Below are 14,360 nucleotides of genomic sequence, written 5' to 3'. Positions count from 1 at the left end.
TTTTCAATCTTCACAGTCTAACTATGCATTTTCAAGAATGACTCAATTATATCTTAATCAGTGCATCTTCACTGTCTTCCTGTAATTCTCTGCTTCTACCTTTTCCTTTCAAAAAGATCGCTGCATTCTCCTCCAAAAAGGAACCATTTGCAAGTACTTTCTTCAGGTTGATCCCACTATTTTGAGGGGGTACCTCTGTCAATTCCTTATGTGAGTACTTTTAAGCCAAATACTGAAATTGCTCTATACTCCAGTTGCATCATTACCTATTGACTAGATCTACAGAGACAGGAAAATACGTTCATCATAAACAACCTCTTTACTCCATCATCTGAGTAAATAACACCATTTTCCCTCCCCGGCTAGCATGAGGACAAAACACCATACCTGTGTTGTTCCCGCAAGAGCAAAAACAACGCTATTGTTAATCCCAGGTCAGAAAAATATAGGCATTCTGAGCATGAATGACTGCTTATCAATGGAGTGACAAAAATACGCCTCACCCTTAAGTGTTTTTACGAAAGGTCTAGGATGAAAATAGGAAAGCAGTGGCAGTTTAGGAAATAAAAAACCCAAAACAAAAACAAAAACAGGGAAAATCACTTACTGTACTTGGTTCTGCAGAGGTATTCAACACAAACATCACCCTTCCTTGTCCAGCTGCCAAGTGCTAAAGCATGAAATGAGCAGCTGTTTCCTTCAAGCTGGGGCTGTGTGTCTTAACTAGTCACATGCCCCTCCTGATAAATCTCACTGCCGTGCCAGGAGGTCAGAATCTGAAGATCATTATTCCCCTTATTAGAAAATCCTTTTCATAACAGCAGCCTTTGCTAAAGCATTTGACTGGAACGTGGCGCTATGTGCTCCATAACTTTTTTTTTTTTTTTTTTTTTTTCCCCTTGATGACTAACACCAAACAGTAGATAAGCCTTAATCAACAGTAGGGGCAGCACAAATGGAAAGTTAAACACATCCCTGTCGATTGCTTCAGGTTTGTTTCTGACTTCACAATGTGCTGTGTTTAAATTAAGGAATTTAAACCATCAGGAACAGGACAATTTAAAACACTGTGGCATTTACAGCATCTTTAAGACCACTGCACACCACAAACGATGCAAAATATGTGAACAATCCCACTTTTGGGGATTAGTTGTTCTTAAGGGGCAACATCACTACCTTTCCTGTTGGATAGTAGAGTGATAGGTGCCTTATTAATACTGGAGATCGTTTTTATGTTGGTACCTAGCATTTTTACAGCACAGATTATGGGGCTTCATTGTGCCAGACATTATTTAGTCAGACTGTGATAGCCCTTTTGAGGTGGGGACTATCAGTCTGAACAGAGAGAGCAGAATGGGAAACAAAAGCATCCTTATCCCCATGCATGTTCCCAAATGTAGGGCAAATGAAGGAGAAACACTGAAGAAATGAACAGCTTCTGATGGAATTTTCCAGGGTGATATGTAGCCATATGCTACTGAAATTCAGCTAAGACGCTGCACCTAATTCCCTTTACCTTGGTCACATATTTAAAGATATTTAGGTATTTAAGGCAAAGGCATACTCTCAATGGGATTTTGAGGGTGAGATGCAAAACATGATTTTCTGAAATGCTTAATTCCCGTCCCACTTATAGAATATACCATGCAGAAACTCTGATGGTACTTCAAATTGAAAAGACTGACAAGACACAGGCAATTGCCATAACTCAGTATAGGCTGTGGTATTCTACTGTTTGGTAAGCAGTCCAGGTCTTGCAAGACTGTACAGACTCACTGGATTATAAAGGGCATTATAGGGCATTTTTCTGAAATACAGCCTGCACCAGTAGTTAGCACTGCAGCTGGGATCTGAACAAATTCAAGGAATTGCTCCAAGTCAGATAGGTGCCTGTTGTAAAATTATTAAATTAAAATAGCATACCTGGCTAGCACATTCGTCAGAGACCGATGACAGCCTGGAAATCACTGAACATGAGGGCTGCAGCAAAAAAGGGTAACTCAGGTGGCTTCCTTTGACCTCAGCCAGCTCTTCATATTATATAAACTCACACACGGTTACAAAACCCTGCAGCCATCAGCACTGTCAGCTGAGCCTGGAGCAGAGAAACAGCCCTCTGTGTTAAGTACCCGTGCCTTTGGGGGTCTCTCCTTGGTATCACAGAGAAACCTCTAGGTTTCCTTGGCAAGTTTACATAGAAAAAACCTTTCCTGTTACATGGGCTCTCATAACCCAGCCAGACATGGGTGCAGCCAGCCCAGAGGAGGACCTTGCTGGCAGTCTGGGAGGTGAAGGCACCCCCAGTACCTGCAGCCAGAGCCCCAGTGAGGGGCCCGCCGGCAGCACCCCCAACCACTAGCCTTTCCCCAGTGACACGGCTGCGTTTGGTGCCTTGCTTGTCCACACCTGCTTCTGCGCCCACGCCCTGGTAACGCATGTAAACAACAAACGACTTCCTCGAGGAGGAAGCATCAGCTGAAAGCCTCTTTGGTTGATGGCTGAGGGGAGACTCACACTGGTTTTCCCCGGGAGGACGAGCACGGCCCCACACCCTCCCCTGCCCAGCCCTTAGGCCCCTCACAGAGGGCACAGGACGCTCTCAGCAGTAGCACTTGGGAGGGAATTCACCCTTTAGGCCAGGCATTTCCAAAGGGCAGAAGTGCACCAGGCCTGAAGGGTGGCGGTCAGGAGGCCATGGGTGCTCCCAGCCGGGGTTGAGGGGCATGGCGGGGAGGCCCCACAGCAGCCCCCAGCATCCTGAGGTCCCCGGTGCAGCCGCCCCCAGCTCTCTCACCTTAGAGGCCTGAGCTGTGGGTTTGTGCTTGAAATGCTTGAATGTGGTATGGTGCCAGGCCTCTGTCCTGCACTGGTAAATGAGGTAAGTATGTGCAGGGCAAGGAGGAACACTTCTGGAATAGCAGGTTAATGGCTAGGCAAACAGCAAATGTTTGCTGCAGATGTGCAACGCCATTTTGTTCCAGTACGCAGTCTGGCTTGGCAACATACCAACAAGTCATTCCTCTTGGCCATCCTGGGAGGCTGCACTGAGGAGGCTTCCCCAAGTTTTCTCGGGAACTTCCATCAGGACTCTAAAGAGAGCATCCCCCTGCATGGGGCTCTGACCCTGGGGCCTTCTGAGCTGATACGGAGGCTTTAAAAGAGGGGTAGAGTAGTTGTAAAAACTATTTATTTAAAAAGGAGAAATAAACCCATGAGAAATTAGTTCATTTAACTTTAGGACACTGGTGGGATGACAATTTCAAACAGGGACTGAGAGCTGCCCCTGCAGAACTGAGTTGGAAGCTCCTGCAGACCCTGGCCACAGTTGGCTGCTCACAGACGTGGCGTAAAATATCAGGCCTTGCTCCGAGAAAGGGGAAAGCACTCAATGTACTTGAGGGCACAGCTCATTAACCAAATGAGCTATCTTTGATAAATGCCATTCCCCCTAAAAGGCATTTTCATTGGAGATCAAGGGTAACAGAACTTTATATGCAGCTTTAAGATTAATCTTAAATTTCTTTAGAAACTTTGTTACAAAATTACTCCCTGCTGATAATGAAGAAAACATGATTGAAATGTGTTCCATAATAGTACACCAGTCCACAATTAATATTATTTTGCCTATTTCTCTGATTATGCAATATCAATTGCACTCTTACCCTTTGATATCATTGATTATATACTGGTAGTACCTGGGCCATCTGAAATAGCACACAGAACAGAATCATTGTTCTGCACTGAATAGCTGACTATTTTTATTTGGTAGCCATTCTCCACATGGGAATGTAATTCGATGATAATGTCTGAATAGCAATACGATTCCACAAACAACTTGGGATACACTCCCTAAAAAGAAAAGAAGCCTTTTTACTTTCTGAACTGAGTAGACAAATTTTTTTTATGGCTCAGTAGAAAATGCCATAAAATCTGATTGCAGTTTATGTGGGAAAAAGTTTATCAGTTCCTCATGCTAAATGGACAGATTTAAGTCATCATGAAACAGAAAAGAGAAATAATTTGGGTATAATTCCTGAAAATAAGTCTAAAAAATTTTGTGGAGGATGTCTTTTTTCCTGTTTGTTTGTTTGGTTGGTTTGGTTTTGTTTTTTTAAGAAATAGCAACATACAAAAAAACCAAGGTAGCTAACGCAGACACAATGAATATAATGTTGTGTTCTTCTATCTATCAGATGGCATCTTCTGTATGACAAGCTTTGCTGTTTGCTACACAACAGCATATTAGATTCTGCTGAGAAAACAACTGGATTGAAAAGGGCACATTCTTCTCTGTGGACATTGATGCCTCAAGTCAAAACTAAGAAATGAACATAGATTTCTCAGACATGCTATGAGAAATACTTAACAGGAACAACAAAAATGAGTACAGGTAGCACTCAATTGTGACAGGGATGGGTGCATGTAAGGTTAAAATTTCAATGTCAAATAGTATGGATAGCTTTTGGAAAAGTCACAGAGAACTGAAGAATGGAAGAGTTGCCCATTTTGGTTCAGTTCGAGATCAGCAAGTTGTTTGCTTTTATTGATGCTGGCTAAATGGATCCAGACCCTCCTCTTACTGTAGGGGAGGCTTTATTTCATGGCTTGTTTTTAGCTGTTGTTTCTCTTATTATTTTAGACATACTTGGCTGTGTCTTGCTTCTGTGTTATTTAGTTAACTTCAGGTACATTCATTTATAAATTGATCACTGTTAAAGAGCTTATCTCAGCATCAATGCTTTGATACTGTGCAAAATTTTGGAATATGGGCTTATTATCTGAATATGGCAATTATGGACAGCTATTTTGTGGGTTGCCTGAAAGCATCTTTTTCTGTTAATGTGTTCTGGAGTTTACGTAACAGGGGGTAGGACTCTCAGTGGGTATAAATGTAAGGTTATACTAACTACAGGTCTGTGTTACTACATTTATTGCACTACGATTTGACTGCAGCCTTTTAGAATATGTGGAATCCATAACTAATAAACAGTGCCTGGTTTGCTGGTCTACCTCACTGCTTCTGATATTATATAGCCTTCACTATCAGCAGAAGTGAAGGAAAGCAGGCCATGGAAGGCTTCACTAGACAGGATGTTTTATAAATACCTAAGTGTGATTAAAAAGTCTGCTATAAATAGTCCAACAGCTCTTACACTAAGCTATCAGCTAAAGGGCATTTGAAGGACATAATGGAAAGGAAATTTTGATGAAAATGTTACCTACACCTCTCAATCTTACATTACATTAAGTCAGTTTTAAACTTCTATAGGCTGTGTATATCCCTAGCAATCTAAGTTATTTCCCAGTTCTTCAATATAATGCTCTAGGGGGCACAGGAGTACCACAAATGTACTGTGTACTTCCCTTTTCATACCCAAGGGTACGCCCAGTAGTCATGTTATGGCTAAAAAGGCAAGCACTGAGGAGATAAGGTATCATCAGATTAGGTCATCCTTAGGTATGACCCTTGAAATCAGTCCTTTCTCTCTATAGGCAATTACATCACAGGTGGACCCTATAGCAATGCCTAGAGTTAAGGTTGCTGGTTGCTTTCCATTGGAAAAAAATGCTTTTTAGTAGTTTAAACTGAAATTTGATATGCTGTGTTTCTGCCTGAAATTTAGAGTTTGTGAATTAAGCTAAAATATCTGATAATTCCATTCTCAGAAATAATGGAGGGGAAAAAAATGTTGTGCTCTGTTAAACATTTTTTCCAAGTGTGGTATTGATAAACAATAACACTTCTAGTGTCTGAAGTACAGATCTGCCTTTGGACAGATCAGTTGCATCATGGCAGGCAGTAGGGGATTTTTTTGTTGACCTAGTAAACATTCAGTCCAGTTGTAAGCTTCTGACTAATGTTTTCACTTGCTTAGTAGAGATTTGGGTGTTTGTTACTGTGGCTACTGAATTCTCTGGGGATTAAGCCTCTCTGCCAACAGTCCATGCCCTCAGCGCTTTTCATGCCATGTTCCAGTGGGTGTCCTACCTGTCCTTCCTGCCATCCTCCCACCACTTTTCGATGACTTAGTTTTTTCCTAAGCACTTGATCTGCATAGTGTAAACTCAGGAGCAGTATGCCTGAAATGGAGGGGAATATGGAGAAGGGGTTACTGGAGTTAGGAGGAAGTGCGTGCAGTGAAGGTGCTGAGGTACACAAGAGGTGCATAGGAGAGGAATAGAGTAGAATATTTCAGTTAGAAGGGATCTACAATGATTGTCTAGTACAACTGTGAAGCGCAGATATCTAAGAGTAAAGGAGAGAGAATCTGGAAAGTACAGATGGGAGGTGGAAGGAGGAAGTGTGATGATAAGGGTGGGTTGTATAAGAGTGGTGGGAATGGCATGACCAAATCACTTAAGGCAGCCTTTTCACTCATGTATGTTATCGGTGGTTCCACTCTCCTTTTCCTTCTTTCCTCTTGATGTCCAGCTTAGAATCTGAGCTCTGGTTTGTGGAAATGCTGTGCAGTCACAGCTGTAAATTAATGGTAATTGTGCCTTAACTCATGTAATATTTTCTCTGAAGAAGTACAGGGAGATACCAGATTTTAGGGATTACAAATTTGGCATGAAAAATAGGGCATAGTCTTAATTTATGTGTACCTTTGGTCCTCAGACTTAGAAAAGAGATGACAGTGACTAATGGGGTGAATGAAAATCTCAGACCTACTCAAACAAAAATCAAATCCACAAAATCAACTCTATTTCTCCCTTATTCCCTCCCTCACAAAGCCCACAATATGAATGGAGAAGATGGCAATTTAGAATTTCTTCCTTATATCAACATATGTAAGAAATTTGAATTAAAGAGGGACTAATATTGTTTTGCACTCTGAATACTAAGGGGTAGTGGTATTGCCACCACTAAGGAACAGGATGAAATTTTGCCATGCAGTCGAAGCAGGTGATAAGGACCTCTTCTGTAACAACAGATGTATTAATGATGTTTAACCAACAAAGCAACAAAAGCTCTTTGCTGTCTATTACCAACTAAATTGAATAGTTATATTCCACAGGGTGGGTATGCTCATTTTGGAAACAGAGTTTGAAGAGTGTGTTCCTGTAATTCTAGACCTAGATGCAGTAGCACCACCAAGCACAAAACCAAATCTGTCATAAATGATGTTTTTTTAATACTACCTTGATCTGAAGTTGAAGATTTCTAAACAGAGCTGATCATTTAGAAGAGATCTGTTTTCTAGGTTTCTTCAGCCATTCTCTTTGTGAATGATGTGCTGAACAAGGGTGGGGCATTGATGCAATGTTGAATGTACAGTGGCTCTCAGGTTTTGTTGTCTTATCTGCATCCAGTAAGTTTCAGCTAATCAGCAGTTCCTTCAGCATTTAAAAATCTTCAACAAGTATTTTTCTTCCACAGCTGATGCAAATGAGTACAAGTGAACAAAAGTATGACATCAGTGCTTTTTACATAGCTCTTCATTACATCCTCTCTCAAACATTAAGTGGAATAATAAGTTGCACAAAAAGTTTCAAGTCAGTGAATGTATGTTTTGTCATGCATTTATCTGTGTTTTATAGAAAGTACCTGGCTTTCTGGGACTTCTGTATTTTACTTGTCTCTCCTATTGTAAATTCAACTACTTTCAGCTTTACCTTGTATAAATCACTTCTATGTCTTTCACTCAAAACGTACATTGGAGAGAATGTTATTCTGCCAATTTTGCTTTATACATAAGTAGGGAAAAATGTTTTTTCCGTTTTGTTAATTTTGATGTACATGTTGTCACCACTGATATCACAGTGGTTCTTGGTTCAGTAAGTCAGTCTCTTTTCAGTGAGGCAGCATGAGCTGATACTGAGTATCTGAGTATCAACCTGAAGCAATACATCCCACCTTGCAGCTTGACATAGTCTATTTGCATTGACTTTACAAGAGTGGAAGCAATGGAGTCTGGAAACAGACGCAGAAAACAGAAAAAAACCCAAGCCTGTTTCCTTCCTCTCCCCAGAAGAAAACAGAACTTCTTTTTTTTCTGTTTTTGTCAAAATATTAAAAAAATAATGCACTGCTCCTTTGTAAACAATAACACTTTAAGCTTGTGCTTGCACTGTAAAATGAGGCATGGCTTGCAAATGCCTACCCTGGTAAAACTGGCAGGCAGGGTCTCCACTAAGTCCAACACGCAGCATGTTTATCAGTCAGACTACGTTATCCAGCAACCTGTCTGAGATCTTCTGCATTGCATGCAAACATCTTGGTGCTCATGCTTCCAAATTTACTGTGAGATGAGTGAATTTGGAGCCATCTGCACCTTCTGCGTACTCTCTGAAGTACTCGGTGCAAAGATGAGAGAGGGACTATTGCTTCCATGCTCATTAGTTGTGAGGAGATTTGCTTATTATAGTCACAACACAATATTTTTGTATGCCAGAGCCCCTTGGGGCCAAGGTCTCTGTATATGTGACTACTACATTTATTACACTTGGTTGAATCTAGGCCTTTCTCTGTTACTAATGTTGCAGTTTCATGTCTCTTAATAGTATGAGGACACTATCCTGCTTTTTTATCTTATTTCTGCTTTTGATTATTGCTCACTCTCCTACTCTAATAGAGTAGATGTGAATGAATAGAACTATAGTAGAATGATGTGCTGTGTCCAGAATTCCATATAGGTTTTGTTGCAGTATAAAAACTACAGCATTATACGAAGGCAATATGGAGGTTCCTTGTTATAAGAGAGAAAGAAGAGACTAGCCATGACTGAGAGGAAGGTCAAGCAGCTTGGAAGAATTCAGCATTATTCCACTCCCCTCCCTTGCCTCTTTTCATTTCTGAAATTATAAAGAAAACTTTTAGTTCAGTTGAGATTGAATGCTAGTTGAGTTTTCCCTTTAGTAATGAGCCCGCTGATCTTTGAAGATTTATCTTTGTCTCTAGCCTCCCAGGATAATTGTGGTCAAGTAATAATCCTAAATAACAATGAAACACTATGTTGGAAAAATAAGGTATGTTAGGATAGAAAGGATTCTAAGAATGCTGAGCTATCTGAATATGAACATATGAGATGTTGGTACACATTAGTTTTTGTTCTAACTAAAGTGACATACAGCTTTATAATGTAAACTATTATAAATTAATTAGTGGGACAATGCCAGACCTGTTAGCTTGACAGAACATTAAATTCTCCCTACAAACTGAGTTACTGTGCATATGGTTGAATCACGCTCATAGAGCAGACTACCCACAGTGCTTTGTATCACACCGTAACTGCTGTGGCGCTTTGCTACAATTTGTGCTCTATTGACCAAGTCAATTTTTTGCAGTACTGGCAACAAACTGGCCAAGTTGTATTTTCATATTCCCGGAGGTGTATGGCCCTGCATTATAGAATTGTTACAGCAGGGCTGTATTTTGCATTGTGCAGTTGATTGAGTCCACACAGTGTTTGGGGACCACTGCTACAAACTGGTCTGCATTACTAAACAGGCGGCTGAGAAGGGTCATGTCAGAAATGACATCTAGTGCACAAATGAGAGCAAATTGCTGAAATGAGTTTACAGAAGAGCTAAGGACTGAAACATGGTAGTGTGCTTGCCATTTTCCCCTGCTGTCTAGAATTGGGACAGGTTTCTCCTTCCCTTATGGTGCCTCTGCTTCCCAGGAAGTACTGTGCTAAGTAATAAGGAGATTGCCAACCCTGAAACTCAATGGAAATAGGGAGAAGATAAAGACAAGAATATTTCTCAAAGCCAGCATGTCTTTTTTGTGCTAACCCAAGACATGAAGATGGTTACTGAACTTGCAGGCACCTTGGAGGAATCTTTAGCCAGTGTGTCCTATTGTATTTTTATTAATGTTTTCTATGAACAAGCATTGGTAATACTATGTCATACAGTGGAGTTTTACTTTGTTCTAGGTGTTCTGTGAATACAGTCACTTAGGATGCATATCAACTTTAGTATTTTAGGTCTTAGTTGTGTAAAGCACAGGCCAGCCCATTTCCTCTAGCTGTGTTTTCAAAGAAGCCCTGGAGGCTGTACGTTCCAGCTCCTCTGTTCTGCTGCAGTGTGGGAAATCCTTTATAGTCAAAGGATCTTTGAATCCTGGGAACAGAATATGAATTGTGGACAAGGTGGACTTGTACTCCAAGACAACCTTTCTTGTTCCCCCTCCCTTGGTTTTTTGTTATGACTGTATATTATATCCTTCCACAGCACTGTTCTGCTGTTGTATGTTCATGTAATAAACTGTTGTTACTGGTCCTTATAAACGAGGCCCCAGGTCAAGTCTCCCACATTTTCTCTCCCACGTCTTCTGTTCAAATAGTAAGTCTTTTTAAACTGCCTATGTGTGTTCAAGTGATGATAAGAGATTTGACAATATCACTTTTGCTGTATGTATGATTTGGTTAACACTTCCATGTCTTGTTTGCTTCTGAGCAGTGGCTCCTTATTTTGTACCACAGTTTGCACATGGTCTGTGGGCAAAAAATACAGCTGCACTTTGGTATAAAGACTGACTTGTAAAGCAGCTTTTTCATTCATCCTTCCTTATGCAATAGTACTTCTCTAGTCCACTAGAAGAGTAGGAATGAACCAAAGTGAAGTTAATGGCTTTTTTTGGTAGCACACAGACTTCTGGGATAAACAGTCCATCTTACATACACACATTGACCTTCACCCTTGGGCAGTAAGCTGGTACAAAGCCTGTGCAACATTTAATTCCCGTTTGAGCTAAGGGATTTGTGTCAACTTGAGCAATTCTCACTGTAGTGAGTTGCTACTTAGGTGTGTAGAACATCACGATCTTCCCCTTAAACTTTTGTCTTGAACATACTATATCCATATGTTCTGTTGTAAGCAGGCAAGCTTTTGAGTTTTGGATGAGAAGAATGGTAAAATTAGCATGTTGTGTTTGAAGTCAGACTAGATGATCTAGTGACTCTGCCTGGCTTTAAATTTTATCAGCCTGGTGAAATAATTTTGCTTGAAATCAATGGGACTACTCATGCTTAAATTTAAGCACCTGTATAAACATTTGCATGAGTCAGGATGTTATTCAGCACATAGTTTTTTAGACCTTATCAAAGAAATTATTTTTTAGCACTGACATTTCTGTTGTAAGTGTTGAACAGCTGCTTCTCTTCGTAGAACTATTTTGCTGCTGTCCAATATTGAGCCTTGATTTCTCAATGGGTCTTAGCTGGGTTTCTTTTTATGTTCTCTCTCCCCCAGTTCTGCTTTTTGAGTGAGACTACTGTAGACTGTACATATGTTCTCAAAAAAAAATCCTGCTTTGACTGCCCCAAACAGACACAATGCTACTTCTAAGTTTCTGCTTTTATTTTTTTTTTATTTTCCTGGTAATGTTAGTGGGCTTGACTGTGACTTGGAGCACAAAGATCCCTTGTAAGAGTGTCTGGTATAGTGAAATAGGGGCTTAGGGAGAAATTAAGATACTTACTCTGGAGCAATTGCATGAGGAATAATAAATCCTACTAAACCTGAGCTAGCTTTACATAAAAGCGTGACATGGTTTGTCTGTCACCCAAAGTGCATTATTTTTCAAGTCATGTGATTTTTCTTTAGGTCAGTCAGCTTTCCTGGAACCAGAAACCCACACTGCCCACAGAGTAGTGACAGTTGACTGAAGTATTGATTTGACAACCCTAGACTTCTTTATATCTCCTGGCAAAATAATGGCAGGGTTGAAAGCATGGGAACCTCCACTTCCTCTGGTATATCAAATTCTCCTATTTAATTTTTAGCTTGGAGTCTTAATAATTGCAACCCTGTTAGTACTTGTGAACACTCAAAAGTGTTTATATGCAAAGACTCTCCCGCAGAGTAGTTAGACCCTAGCAAGTAGTAAGATTTTATAAGGTGCAGGGGTGTAAATTTCATTCTAAGGCTTTCTGGAATGATTGTATCTTCAGGACAAAAGTCTCAGTTTGCAAACTCTGAACTCATGAACTTCTGAACTCTTGCAGTTTTGAAACAAATCTTTCTATGTGTGTGGTTTTTTCCCCTAAAACTGCTACTTCTGTGACTGTGACTATGTAAGGCACCTTCCATTTTTTAAACTAGGGTTACTAACTCTTGCAATTACAGAGACAAGCTTGAAAACACTGGCCTTAAGTTCTCACTGATAGAAAACCTAATAGTAATTTCTAAGCCAGGTTTTTCCTAAAGCAATCAATATTACTTGGGAACAACATAGTATGTTTTGAGCGCTGGTAGCCGTACTGCTGACACATTTTCCCCGATTCTGAGCAGCTCTGAGCCTGCCCTAGATGATGAAATGAGAGATGGGATTGAAGACAAGAGCAGAGTAGCTTCAAGCTACTGCCATGTTTCCCATACAGCATACGATGGACAAGCTAGTTGAGCAGTCCTTGGAGATGGGTTGCCCTTATCTTCAGAATTAAAAACGGTTCTCAGTGGTGTGAGCAACTCTCTTGGTTTCAGGGGGTTTCTGTCTGTGCCCCTCATCAGAATTTGTTCTGTTAATTCTTCATTAAGGATATGAATTTATTAAGAGCATTAATTAGGCAATTTCTAAGTACCATCTACAATATCTTTTACCCAGATAAATGTGAAAGTGCATCAGTACATTATTTTATCACCTCTTCCTTTATAATTATATTGTGACTAGCTGATTTGCAAATGATCTTCTCCTCATAGTTAAGCAACAGTCTCTGTTTTGCTACATTCATTCAGTGATACTCAGCCTTAATATAATGTTGCAGATCTGAATAAATATGAATGACCCTGTGTTTGCTGTTCAGTTGTATTGCAATAGCTGTGCAACTGATACCTCATGGAAATGACTGCATTTGTTTCACAGCAGAAATTGCAATGCTTCTTTGTTTGGGTATTTATGTGCAGGTTTGTCTCCATTCCTTCCCTCCATCCTGTGACTCTTAGAAAAGCTCATCTAGTGTAACAGCAGTTAAACAGTTTAATCTTACATTTTTAAGGTAAGACCTTTTTTTTTTTTTTTTTTTGGTTTCTGCTCAGTCTTTGTGCAGGGGAATCAGTTACTGAAATTGAAAGCAAGGAATGCTACCTGAATGAGAGTATGCTATGCTAGCTGTTTAAATTGCAGTCTAAAGAACTTTCTTGCAAATATCTGTACAGGCTTCTATTTTTACAACCATTACAGGTGTTTAATTCTTCACAAGACCAGGTTTATAACTATTGGAATTGAGAATGACTGTAAATAATTGAGTCCTTTGAAATCAAAGAAAAAGCCTGATCCTTTCTATGACTAACATCTGCTTCATTGGAATTGCTGCTTGGCACCTCCCTGGGTCAGATTTTCAGCTGACTGCTGCTGTTTACAATTGTCCTATCGCAGCTTTTCACCTACATGGATGACATCCTGCCTTGCTATCTTCACAATAACAGACTCTAAACATAATAGCATCCTACCGAGATACAGTAGAATAACAACACATCACACTTCCTTTTTACTCACCAGTAACTTTTTACAATAAACCACTAATCCTAAGCAACATCTGAAAAACAAACGAATAATCTGAACAGCATATGTATAAAGGTAATGTGTTAACACCAGTGAGACTTAAGACAAAGGTTATTCTCATACATCAGTTAAAATGATGAAAATTGCATGATGAAATCCTCAATCTAGTATTCTACAGCTTCTATCCTCCTTATCCTCCTGCTTTCAAATCACAACAGCATTTCCTTCGTCAGAAGAATAAAGTACATGTTGGAAACTGGAGAAATCTAACACAATCTTAAAATAACTTTGCATCTTTCCCTCTTAAAAGTCTGTCTTGTTGATGCTAATTCAATGAATTAATATGGCCTGTACACTGATATGTCTTAAAACGGAGCTTTTTACACATGCAGTCATGATAATATAACTGTGTGTAGTATCTGAAAATTAGCAGATAAAAAATTTCTACTCATATTCTACCGTCAGTTTAAATTAGACCTCTGAATGGCAACTACATGGTATTGCAATGCAAAACCACAATGAATAATACGTATCTATCTATATTTTTATGTATGCACACACACACACAATTTACCTGCCATAATAAATACTAAAAATATAGAAACTTTCAGGTGCTTTATGTACCTTAAAACTAAATTCTCACAAAACTTCTGTTAAAAATTACATACGTTTTGAAAAGTTTATGTATTCTAAATAAACGCATCTTGTATATATATTACATATCCTTCTCCCTTCCTCTCTCTGTCTAATTCTATATATTTAACCTAATGCAGAGTTGACTTAATTATTTTTCTTTGGGTCATATAGTTACCATCAACATTTCTCTGGTACTTGATCTCAGATTATAAAATGAACACAACATAGGTGTGGAAAACAGCAAAGTTATCTTATGGATGCATGGCAAAGGCTT

The 14,360-nt window shown here is 39.6% G+C and overlaps 1 protein-coding gene across 3 annotated transcripts in view; it reads right to left on the bottom strand.

Moving 5' to 3' along the window:
* RASGRP3 (RAS guanyl releasing protein 3) overlaps positions 1-14,360 on the bottom strand; it is a 66,537-nt gene that overhangs the window by 51,838 nt on the left and 339 nt on the right. Inside the window, exon 1 of one of the 3 annotated variants that reach the window (XM_074896946.1) lies at positions 1,924-1,985. The exons of 1 other annotated variant lie outside the window; for it this stretch is intronic. The gene's annotated coding sequence lies outside the window, so the exon portion shown is untranslated. Of the gene's footprint in view, positions 1-607; positions 834-1,923; positions 1,986-14,360 lie in introns of those variants that run through there. One more of the 3 variants, XM_074896947.1, reaches the window with a different exon arrangement.

The sequence above is a fragment of the Athene noctua genome, chromosome 1 (genome assembly GCF_965140245.1).
Source record: "Athene noctua chromosome 1, bAthNoc1.hap1.1, whole genome shotgun sequence".
Classification (NCBI taxonomy): Eukaryota; Metazoa; Chordata; class Aves; order Strigiformes; family Strigidae; genus Athene; species Athene noctua.
Note: the sequence above shows the minus strand (reverse complement) of the source record. Positions and strands in the feature narration are given on the sequence as shown.